An 11,902-nucleotide genomic window follows, 5' to 3' on the forward strand; every position below is an offset into this window, starting at 1 on the left:
CACGCCACTATTTCAAAGAAGGACAGGGGGGTTCTCCTCGGTGTCCTGGTCCATATGTATCCCTCAAACCAAAATCAATAAAAAGAACAAATTATCAGGTCAAAATCACATTGTTTTCTGTTGGATCTTGCTGTGCGCAAATTGGCTGCCGCATTTCCTACATTACAACAGTGACTACACCTCAAAAGTACTTTATTAGCTGTAAAGCGCTTTGGGATGTCCTGTGGTCGTGAATGGCCAGTTCATTTTAATTTAAAACAGGAGGGACACAGCAGATTAATCGACATGATATCTCAAATGGCATTAGCTTGAAATGATTAAATTCCCATTAATAAACTGGAAACAAGCATTTCTAGCCCACAACAAGGGGGAGCAGGAGGATCAGTCAGGGTCACCACCAGGGGGAGCAGGAGGACCAGTCAGAGCAACCACCAGGGGGAGCAGGAGGATCAATCAGGGTCACAACAGAGGGGGAGCAGGAGGACCAGTCAGGGTCACCACCAGGGGGAGCAGGAGGACCAGTCAGAGCAACCACCAGGGGGAGCAGGAGGATCAGTCAGAATCACCACCAGGGGGAGCAGGAGGATCAATCAGAGCAACTACAAGGGGGAGCAGAAGGATCAGTCAGGGTCACCACTAGGGGGAGCAGGGAATCAGTCAGAGTCACCACCAGGGGGAGCAGAACGATCAGTCAGAGTCACCAACAGGAGGAGCAGGAGGATCAATCAGGGTCACCACCAGGGGGAGCAGGAGGACCAGACAGAGCAACCACCAGGGGGAGCAGGAGGACCAGACAGAGCAACCACCAGGGGGAGCAGGAGGATCAGTCAGTGTCACCACTAGGGGGAGCAGGAGGATCAGTCAGTGTCACCACGAGTGGGAGAAGGAGGATCAATCTGGGTCACCACCAGGGGGAGCAGGAGGATCAGTCAGGGTCACCACCAGGGGGAGCAGGAGGACCAGTCAGAGCAACCACCAGGGGGAGCAGGAGGATCAGTCAGAATCACCACCAGGGGGAGCAGGAGGATCAATCAGAGCAACTACAAGGGGGAGCAGAAGGCTCAGTCAGAGTAACCACCAGGGGGAGCAGGGAATCAGTCAGAGTCACCACCAGGGGGAGCAGAACGATCAGTCAGAGTCACCAACAGGAGGAGCAGGAGGATCAATCAGGGTCACCACCAGGGGGAGCAGGAGGACCAGACAGAGCAACCACCAGGGGGAGCAGGAGGACCAGACAGAGCAACCACCAGGGGGAGCAGGAGGATCAGTCAGTGTCACCACTAGGGGGAGCAGGAGGATCAGTCAGTGTCACCACGAGTGGGAGAAGGAGGATCAATCTGGGTCACCACCAGGGGGAGCAGGAGGATCAGTCAGGGTCACCACCAGGGGGAGCAGGAGGATCAATCAGAGTAACCACCAGGGGGAGCAGGAGGACCAGTCAGTACAACAACCAGGGGGAGCAGGAGGATCAGTCAGAGCAATCAACAGGGGGAGAAGGAGGATCAGTCAGGGTCACCACCAGGGGGAGCAGAACGATCAGTCAGAGTCACCACCAGGGGGTGCATGAGGATCATTCAGGGTCACCACCAGGAGGAGCGGGAGGATCAGTCAGAGTCAGCACCAAGGGGAACAGAACGATCAGTCAGAGACACACCAGGGGGAGCAGGAGGATTAATCAGGGTGCCCACCAGGGGGAGCAGGAGGACCAGTCAGAGCAAACACCAGGGGGAGCAGGAGGATCAGTCAGAGCAACCACCAGGGGGAGCAGGAGGCTCAGTCAGAGTCACCACCAGGGGGAGCAGAACGATCAGTCAGAGTCACCACCAGGGGGTGCATGAGGATCATTCAGGGTCACCACCAGGAGGAGCGGGAGGATAAGTCAGGGTCACCACCAGGGGGAGCTGGAGGACAAGTCAGAGAAACCACCAGGGGGAGCAGGAGGACCAGTCAGTGTCACCACTAGGGGGAGCAGGAGGATCAATCAGGGTCACAACCAGGGTGAGAAGGAGGATCTGTCAGTGCCACCAAGAGGGGGAGTAGGAGGATCAATCAGAGTAACTACCAGGCGGAGCAGAAGGATCAGTCAGGGTCACCACGAGGGGGAGCAGAAGGCTCAGTCGGAGTAACCACCAGGGGGAGCAGGAGGACCAGTCAGAGCATCAACCAAGGGGAGCAGGAGGATCAGTCAGAGTCACCACCAGGGGGAGCAGGAGGACCAGTCAGAGCAACCACCAGGAGGAGCAGGAGGATCAGTCAGAGTCACCACCAGGGGGAGCAGGAGGATCAGTCAGGGTAACCACCAGGGGGAGCAGGAGGATCAGTCAGAGTCACCACCAGGAGGAGCAGGAGGATCAGTCAGAGTCACCACCAGGGGGAGCAGGAGGCTCAGTCAGGGTCACCACCAGGGGGGGCAGGAGGATCAATCAGGGTCACAACAAGGGGGAGCAGGAGGACCAGTCAGGGTCACCACCAGGGGGAGCAGGAGGATCAATCAGAGTAACCACCAGGGGGATCAGAAGAATCAGTCAGAGTAACCACGAGGTGGAGCAGGAGGACCAGTCAGGGTCACCAACAGGGGGAGCAGGAGGATCAGTCAGAGCAAACACCAGGGGGAGCAGGAGGATCAGTCAGAGAAACCATCAGGGGGAGCAGGAGGATCAGTCAGAGTCACCACCAGGGAGAGCAGGAGGATCAGTCAGAGAAACTACCATTGGGAGCAGGAGGATTAGTCAGTGTTACCACTAGGGGGAGCAGGATGCTCATTCAGAGTCACCACCAGAGGAAGCAGAACGATCAGTCAGGGTCAACACCAGAGGGAGCAGGAGGATCAATCAGGGTCACCACCAGAGGGAGCAGGAGGATCAGTCAGTGTCACCACTAGGGGGAGCAGGAGGATCAATCAGGGTCACCATAAGGGGGAGAAGGAGGATCAGTCAGAGTCACCACCAGGGGGAGCAGGAGGATCAATCAGGGTAAACACCAGGGGGAGCAGGAGGACCAGTTAGAGCAACAACCCGGGGCAACAGGAGGACCAGTCAGAGCAACCACCAGGGGGAGCAGGAGGACCAGTCAGAGCAACAACCAGGGGCAACAGGAGGTACAGTCCGAGTCACCACCAGGGGGAGCAGGAAGCTCAGTCAGAGTCACCACCAGGGGGAGCAGGAGGACCAGTCAGGGTAACCACCAGGGGGAGCAGGAGGCTCAGTCAGAGTCACCACCAGGGGGAGCAGGAGGATCAATCAGGGTCACCACCAGGGTGAGCAGTAGGATCAATCAAGGGTCACCACCAGGGGGAGCAGGATGATCAATCAGGGTCACCACAATGGGGAGCAGGAGGACCAGTCAGAGCAAACACCAGGGGGAGCAGGAGGATCAGTCAGGATCACCACTCGTGGGAGCAGGAGGCTCAGTCAGAGTAACCACCAGGAGGATCCGGAGGACCAGTCAGAGCAACAACCAGGGGGAGCAGGAGGATCAGTCAGAGTCACCACCAGGGGGAGCAGGAGGATCAGTCAGAGCAACTACCACGGGGAGCAGGAGGATTAGTCAGTGTCACCACTAGGGGGAGCAGGATGCTCAGTCAGAGTCACCACCAGGGTGTGCAGGAGGATCAGTCAGGGTCACCACCAGGGGGAGCAGGAGGATCAATCAGAGTAACCACCAGGGGGAGCAGGAGGATCAGTCCGAGCATCCACCACGGTGAGCAGTTGGATCAGTCAGGGTCACCACCATGGGGAGCAGGAGGACCAGTCATAGCAACCACCAGGGGGAACAGGTGGCTCAGTCAGAGTCAGCACCAAGGGGAACAGAACGATTAGTCAGAGACACACCAGGGGGAGCAGGAGGATCAATCAGGGTCACAACAAGGGGGAGCAGGAGGATCAGTCAGGGTCACCACCAGGGGGAGCAGGAGGATCAATCAGAGTAACCACCAGGGGGATCAGAAGAATCAGTCAGAGTAACCACGAGGTGGAGCAGGAGGACCAGTCAGGGTCACCAACAGGGGGAGCAGGAGGATCAGTCAGAGCAAACACCAGGGGGAGCAGGAGGATCAGTCAGAGAAACCATCAGGGGGAGCAGGAGGATCAGTCAGAGTCACCACCAGGGAGAGCAGGAGGATCAGTCAGAGAAACTACCATTGGGAGCAGGAGGATTAGTCAGTGTTACCACTAGGGGGAGCAGGATGCTCATTCAGAGTCACCACCAGAGGAAGCAGAACGATCAGTCAGGGTCAACACCAGAGGGAGCAGGAGGATCAATCAGGGTCACCACCAGAGGGAGCAGGAGGATCAGTCAGTGTCACCACTAGGGGGAGCAGGAGGATCAATCAGGGTCACCATAAGGGGGAGAAGGAGGATCAGTCAGAGTCACCACCAGGGGGAGCAGGAGGATCAATCAGGGTAAACACCAGGGGGAGCAGGAGGACCAGTTAGAGCAACAACCCGGGGCAACAGGAGGACCAGTCAGAGCAACCACCAGGGGGAGCAGGAGGACCAGTCAGAGCAACAACCAGGGGCAACAGGAGGTACAGTCCGAGTCACCACCAGGGGGAGCAGGAAGCTCAGTCAGAGTCACCACCAGGGGGAGCAGGAGGACCAGTCAGGGTAACCACCAGGGGGAGCAGGAGGCTCAGTCAGAGTCACCACCAGGGGGAGCAGGAGGATCAATCAGGGTCACCACCAGGGTGAGCAGTAGGATCAATCAAGGGTCACCACCAGGGGGAGCAGGATGATCAATCAGGGTCACCACAATGGGGAGCAGGAGGACCAGTCAGAGCAAACACCAGGGGGAGCAGGAGGATCAGTCAGGATCACCACTCGTGGGAGCAGGAGGCTCAGTCAGAGTAACCACCAGGAGGATCCGGAGGACCAGTCAGAGCAACAACCAGGGGGAGCAGGAGGATCAGTCAGAGTCACCACCAGGGGGAGCAGGAGGATCAGTCAGAGCAACTACCACGGGGAGCAGGAGGATTAGTCAGTGTCACCACTAGGGGGAGCAGGATGCTCAGTCAGAGTCACCACCAGGGTGTGCAGGAGGATCAGTCAGGGTCACCACCAGGGGGAGCAGGAGGATCAATCAGAGTAACCACCAGGGGGAGCAGGAGGATCAGTCCGAGCATCCACCACGGTGAGCAGTTGGATCAGTCAGGGTCACCACCATGGGGAGCAGGAGGACCAGTCATAGCAACCACCAGGGGGAACAGGTGGCTCAGTCAGAGTCAGCACCAAGGGGAACAGAACGATTAGTCAGAGACACACCAGGGGGAGCAGGAGGATTAATCAGGGTACCCACCAGGGGGAGCAGGAGGACCAGTCAGAGCAAACACCAGGGGGAGCAGGAGGATCAGTCAGAGCAACCACCAGGGGAAGCAGGAGGATCAGTCAGTGTCACCACTAGGGGGAGCAGGAGGCTCAGTCAGAGTCACCACCAGGGGGAGCAGAACGATCAGTCAGAGTCACCAACAGGGGGTGCATGAGGATCATTCAGGGTCACCACCAGGAGGAGCGGGAGGATCAGTCAGCATCACCACTCGTGGGAGCAGGAGGCTCAGTCAGAGTCACCACCAGGGGGAGCAGGAGGAGCAATCAGTGTCACCACGAGGGGGAGCAGAAGGATCAGTCAGGGTCAGCATCACGGGGAGCAGGATGAACAGTCAGGGTCACCACCAGGGGGAGCAGGAGGATCAGTCAGTGTCACCACCACGGGGAGCAGGATGATCAATCAGAGTAACCACTAGGGGGATCAGTAGAATCAGTGAGAGTAACCACGAGGTGGAGCAGGAGGACCAGTCAGAGCAAACACGAGGGGGCAGCAGGAGGCTCATTCAGAGTCACCACCGGGGGGAACAGGAGGACCAGTCGGAGCAACCACCAGGGGGAGCAGGAGGAACAGTCAGGGAAACCACCAGGGGGAGCAGGAGGATCAGTCAGAGTCACCACCAGGGAGAGCAGGAGGATCAGTCAGAGAAACTACCAGGGGGAGCAGGAGGATCAGTCAGAGTCACCACCAGGGGGAGCAGGAGGACCAGTCAGAGCAACCACCAGGGGGAGCAGGAGGATCAGTCAGCGTCACCACTAGGGGGAGCAGGAGGACCAGTTAAAGCAACAACCACGTGGAGCAGGAGGACCAGTCAGAGCAACCACCAGTGGGAACAGGAGGATCAGTCAGGGTCACCACTAGGGGGAGCAGGAGGACCAGTCAGAGTCACCACTTGGGGGTGCAGGAGTATCAATCAGGGTCACCACCAGGGGGAGCTGGAAGACCAGTCAGAGCAACCACCAGTGGGAGCAGGAGGAACAGTCGGAGCAACCAACAGGGGGAGCAGGAGGATCAGTCAGAGTCACTATCAAGGGGAGCAGGAGGATCAGTCAGTGTCACCACCAGGGGGAGCAGGAGGATCAATCAGTGTCACCACCAGGGGGAGCAGGAGTATCAGTCATGATCACCACCAGGGGGAGCAGGTGGACCAGTCAGAGTCACCACCAGGGGGAGCAGGAGGACCAGTCAGAGTCACCACCAGGGGGAGCAGGAGGATCAGTCAGAGTCACCACCAGGGGGAGCAGGAAGCTCAGTCAGAGTCACCACTAGGGGGTGCAGAAGGATCAGTCAGAGTCACCATCAAGGGGAGCAGGAGGATCAGTCAGGGTCACCACCAGCGGCAGCAGGAGGCTCAGTCAGAGTCACCACAATGGGGAGCAAGAGGATCAATCAGGGTCACCACCAGGGGGAGCAGGAGGCTCAGTCAGAGTCACCACCAAGGGGAGCAGAATGATCAGTCAGAGTCACCACCAGGCGGAGCAGGAGGATCAATCAGGGTTACCACCAGGGGGAGCAGGATGATGAATCAGAGTCACCACCAGGGAGAGCAGGAGGATCAATCCGGGTAACCACCAGGGGGAGCAGGAGGACCAGTCACAGCAACCTACAGTGGGAGCAGGAGGATCAGTCAGAGTCACTACCAGGGGGAGCAGGAAGCTCAGTCAGAGTCACCACCAGGGGGAGCAGGAGGCTCAGTCAGAGTCACCACAATGGGGAGCAGAAGGATCAGTCTGAGTCACCACCAGGTGGAGCAGGATGACCAGTTAAAGCAACCACCAGGGGGAGCAGGAGGACCAGTCAGAGCAACCACCAGTGGGAACAGGAGAATCAGTCAGGGTCACCACTAGGGGGAACAGGAGGACCAGTCAGAGTCACCACTTGCGGGTGCAGGAATATCAATCAGGGTCACCACCAGGGGGAGCAGGAAGACCAGTCAGAGCAACCACCAGTGGGAGCAGGAGGAACAGTCGGAGCAACCAACAGGGGGAGCAGGAAGATCAGTCAGAGTCACTATCAAGGGGAGCAGGAGGATCAGTCAGTGTCACCACCAGGGGGAGCAGGAGGATCAATCAGGGTCACCACCAGGGGGAGCAGGAGTATCAGTCATGATCACCACCAGGGGGAGCAGGAGGACCAGTCAGAGTCACCACCAGGGGGAGCAGGAGGACAAGTCAGAGTCAGCACCAGGGGGAGCAGGAGGATCAGTCAGAGTCACCACCAGGGGGAGCAGGAAGCTCAGTCAGGGTCACCACCAGCGGCAGCAGGAGGCTCAGTCAGAGTCACCACAATGGGGAGCAGGAGGATCAATCAGGGTCACCACCAGGGGGAGCAGGAGGCTCAGTCAGAGTCACCACCAGGCGGAGCAGGAGGATCAATCAGGGTCATCACCAGGGGGAGCAGGATGATGAATCAGAGTCACCACCAGGGAGAGCAGGAGGATCAATCAGGGTAACCACCAGGGGGAGCAGGAGGACCAGTCACAGCAACCTACAGTGGGAGCAGGAGGATCAGTCAGAGTCACCACCACGGGGAGCAGGATGATCAGTCAGGGTCACCACCAGGGGGGGCAGGAGGTTCAATCAGGGTCACAACAAGGGGGAGCAGGAGGATCAGTCAGGGTCACCACCAGGGGGAGCAGGAGGATCAATCAGAGTAACCACCAGGGGGATCAGTAGAATCAGTTAGAGTAACCACGAGGTGGAGCAGGAGGACCAGTCAGGGTCACCACCAGGGGGAGCAGGAGGATCAGTCAGAGTCACCACCAGGGGGAGCAGGAGGACCAGTCAGAGCAACCACCAGGGGGAGCAGGAGAATCAGTCAGCGTCACCACCAGGGGGAGCAGGAGGAACAGTCAGAGAACCCACCAGGGGGAGCAGGAGGATCAGTCAGAGTCACCACCAGGGAGAGCAGGAGGATCAGTCAGAGAAACTACCAGGGGGAGCAGGAGGATCAGTCAGAGTCACCACCAGGGGGAGCAGGAGGACCAGTCAGAGCAACCACCAGGGGGAGCAGGAGAATCAGTCAGCGTCACCACTAGGGGGCGCAGGAGGACCAGGTAAAGCAACAACCACGTGGAGCAGGAGGACCAGTCAGAGTCACCACCAGGGGGAGCAGGAAGCTCAGTCAGAGTCACCACTAGGGGGAGCAGGAGGCTCAGTCAGAGTCACCACTAGGGGGTGCAGAAGGATCAGTCAGAGTCACCATCAAGGGGAACAGGAGGATCAATCTGGGTCACCACCAGCGGCAGCAGGAGGCTGAGTCAGAGTCACCACAATGGGGAGCAGGAGGATCAGTCAGTGTCACCACCAGGGGGAGCAGGAGGATCAATCAGGGTCACCACCAGGGGGAGCAGGAGTATCAGTCATGATCACCACCAGGAGGAGCAGGAGGATCCGTCAGGGTCACCACCAGGGGGAGCAGGAGGATCAGTCTGGATCAACACTCGTGGGAGCAGGAGGCTCAGTCAGATTAACCACCAGGAGGAGCAGGAGGATCAGTCAGAGTCACCACCAGGTGGAGAATGAGGACCAGTCAGAGCAACAACCAGGGGGAGCAGGAGGACCAGTCAGAGCAACCACCAGGGGGAGCAGGAGGATCAATCAGGGCCACCACTAGGGGGAGCAGCAGGACCAGTCAGCGCAACTACCAGAGGGAGCAGGAGGACCAGTCAGAGCAACCACCAGGGTGAGCAGTAGGATCAATCAGGGTCACCACCAGTGGGAGCAGGAGGACCAGTCAGTGTCACCACTAGGGTGAGCAGGAGCCTCAGTCAGAGTCACCATCACGGGGAGCAGGAGGATCAGTCAGGGTCACGACCAGCGGGAGCAGGAGGATCAGTCAGTGTCACCACCAGGGGGAGCAGGAGGGTCAATTAGGGTCACCACCAGGGGGAGCAGGAGGAAAAGTCAGAGTCACCAACAGGGTGAGCAGGAGCCTCAGTCAGAGTCACCATCACGGGGAGCAGGAGGATCAGTCAGGGTCACGACCAGCGGGAGCAGGAGGATCAGTCAGTGTCACCACCAGGGGGAGCAGGAGGGTCAATTAGGGTCACCACCAGGGGGAGCAGGAGGAAAAGTCAGAGTCACCACCAGTGGGAGCAGGAGGACCAGTCAGAGTCACCACCAGGGGGAGCAGGAAGACCAGTCAGAGCAACCACCAGTGGGAGCAGGAGGAACAGTCGGAGCAACCAACAGGGGGAGCAGGAGGATCAGTCAGAGTCACCATCAAGGGGAGCAGGAGGATCAGTCAGGGTCACCACCAGCGGCAGCAGGAGGCTCAGTCAGAGTCACCACAATGGGGAGCAGGAGGATCAATCAGGGTCACCACCAGGGGGAGCAGGAGGCTCAGTCAGAGTCACCACCAAGGGGAGCAGAATGATCAGTCAGAGTCACCACCAGGCGGAGCAGGAGGATCAATCAGGGTTACCACCAGGGGGAGCAGGATGATGAATCAGAGTCACCACCAGGGAGAGCAGGAGGATCAATCCGGGTAACCACCAGGGGGAGCAGGAGGACAAGTCACAGCAACCGACAGTGGGAGCAGGAGGATCAGTCAGAGTCACTACCAGGGGGAGCAGGAAGCTCAGTCAGAGTCACCACCAGGGGGAACAGGAGGCTCAGTCAGATTCACCACCAAGGGGAGCAGAATGATCAGTCAGAGTCACCACCAGGCGTAGCAGGAGGATCAATCAGGGTCACCACCAGGGGGAGCAGGGGGACCAGTCAGAGCAACCACCAGGGGTTGCAGGACGATCAGTCAGTGTCACCACAAGGTGGAGCAGGATGCTCAGTCAGAGTCACCACCAGAGGAAGCAGAACGATCAGTCAGGGTCACCACCAGGGTGAGCAGTAGGATCAATCAGGGTCACCACCAGGGGGAGCAGGAGGATCAGTCAGTTTCACCATTCGGGGGAGCAGGAGGCTCAGTCAGAGTCACCACAATGGGGAGCAGAAGGATCAGTCAGAGTCACCACCAGGGGGAGAAGGATGACCAGTCAGAGCAACCACCAGGGGGAGCAGGAGGACCAGTCAGAGCAACCACCAGGGGGAGCAGGAGGATCAGTCAGCGTCACCACTAGGGGGAGCAGGAGGACCAGTTAAAGCAACAACCACGTGGAGCAGGAGGACCAGTCAGAGCAACCACCAGTGGGAACAGGAGAATCAGTCAGGGTCACCACTAGGGGGAGCAGGAGGACCAGTCAGAGTCACCACTTGGGGGTGCAGGAGTATCAATCAGGGTCACCACCAGGGGGAGCAGGAAGACCAGTCAGAGCAACCACCAGTGGGAGCAGGACGAACAGTCGGAGCAACCAACAGGGGGAGCAGGAGGATCAGTCAGAGTCACTATCAAGGGGAGCAGGAGGATCAGTCAGTGTCACCACCAGGGGGAGCAGGAGGATCAATCAGGGTCACCACCAGGGGGAGCAGGAGTATCAGTCATGATCACCACCAGGAGGAGCAGGAGGATCCGTCAGGGTCACCACCAGGGGGAGCAGGAGGATCAGTCAGGATCAACACTCGTGGGAGCAGGAGGCTCAGTCAGATTAACCACCAGGAGGAGCAGGAGGATCAGTCAGAGTCACCACCAGGTGGAGAATGAGGACCAGTCAGAGCAACAACCAGTGGGAGCAAGAGGACCAGTCAGAGCAACCACCAGGGGGAGCAGGAGGAGCAATCAGGGTCACCTCTAGGGGGAGCAAGCGGAGCAGTCAGAGCAACAACCAGGGGGAGCAGGAGGACCAGTCAGAGCAACCACCAGGGGGAGCAGGAGGATCAATCAGGGCCACCACTAGGGGGAGCAGCAGGACCAGTCAGCGCAACTACCAGAGGGAGCAGGAGGACCAGTCAGAGCAACCACCAGGGGAAGCAGAAGGATCAGTCAGATTCACCACCAGTGGGAGCAGGAGGACCAGTCAGTGTCACCACTAGGGTGAGCAGGAGCCTCAGTCAGAGTCACCATCACGGGGAGCAGGAGGATCAGTCAGGGTCACGACCAGCGGGAGCAGGAGGATCAGTCAGTGTCACCACCAGGGGGAGCAGGAGGGTCAATTAGGGTCACCACCAGGGGGAGCAGGAGGAAAAGTCAGAGTCACCACCAGGGGGAGCAGGAGGACCAGTCAGAGTCACCACCAGGGGGAGCAGGAAGACCAGTCAGAGCAACCACCAGTGGGAGCAGGAGGAACAGTCGGAGCAACCAACAGGGGGAGCAGGAGGATCAGTCAGAGTCACCATCAAGGGGAGCAGGAGGATCAGTCAGGGTCACCACCAGCGGCAGCAGGAGGCTCAGTCAGAGTCACCACAATGGGGAGCAGGAGGATCAATCAGGGTCACCACCAGGGGGAGCAGGAGGCTCAGTCAGAGTCACCACCAAGGGGAGCAGAATGATCAGTCAGAGTCACCACCAGGCGGAGCAGGGGGATCAATCAGGGTTACCACCAGGGGGAGCAGGATGATGAATCAGAGTCACCACCAGGGGTTGCAGGAGGATCAGTCAGTGTCACCACAGGTGGAGCAGGATGCTCAGTCAGAGTCACCACCAGAGGAAGCAGAACGATCAGTCAGGGTCACCACCAGGGTGAGCAGGA

The sequence above is a fragment of the Heptranchias perlo genome, chromosome 42 (genome assembly GCF_035084215.1).
Source record: "Heptranchias perlo isolate sHepPer1 chromosome 42, sHepPer1.hap1, whole genome shotgun sequence".
Classification (NCBI taxonomy): Eukaryota; Metazoa; Chordata; class Chondrichthyes; order Hexanchiformes; family Hexanchidae; genus Heptranchias; species Heptranchias perlo.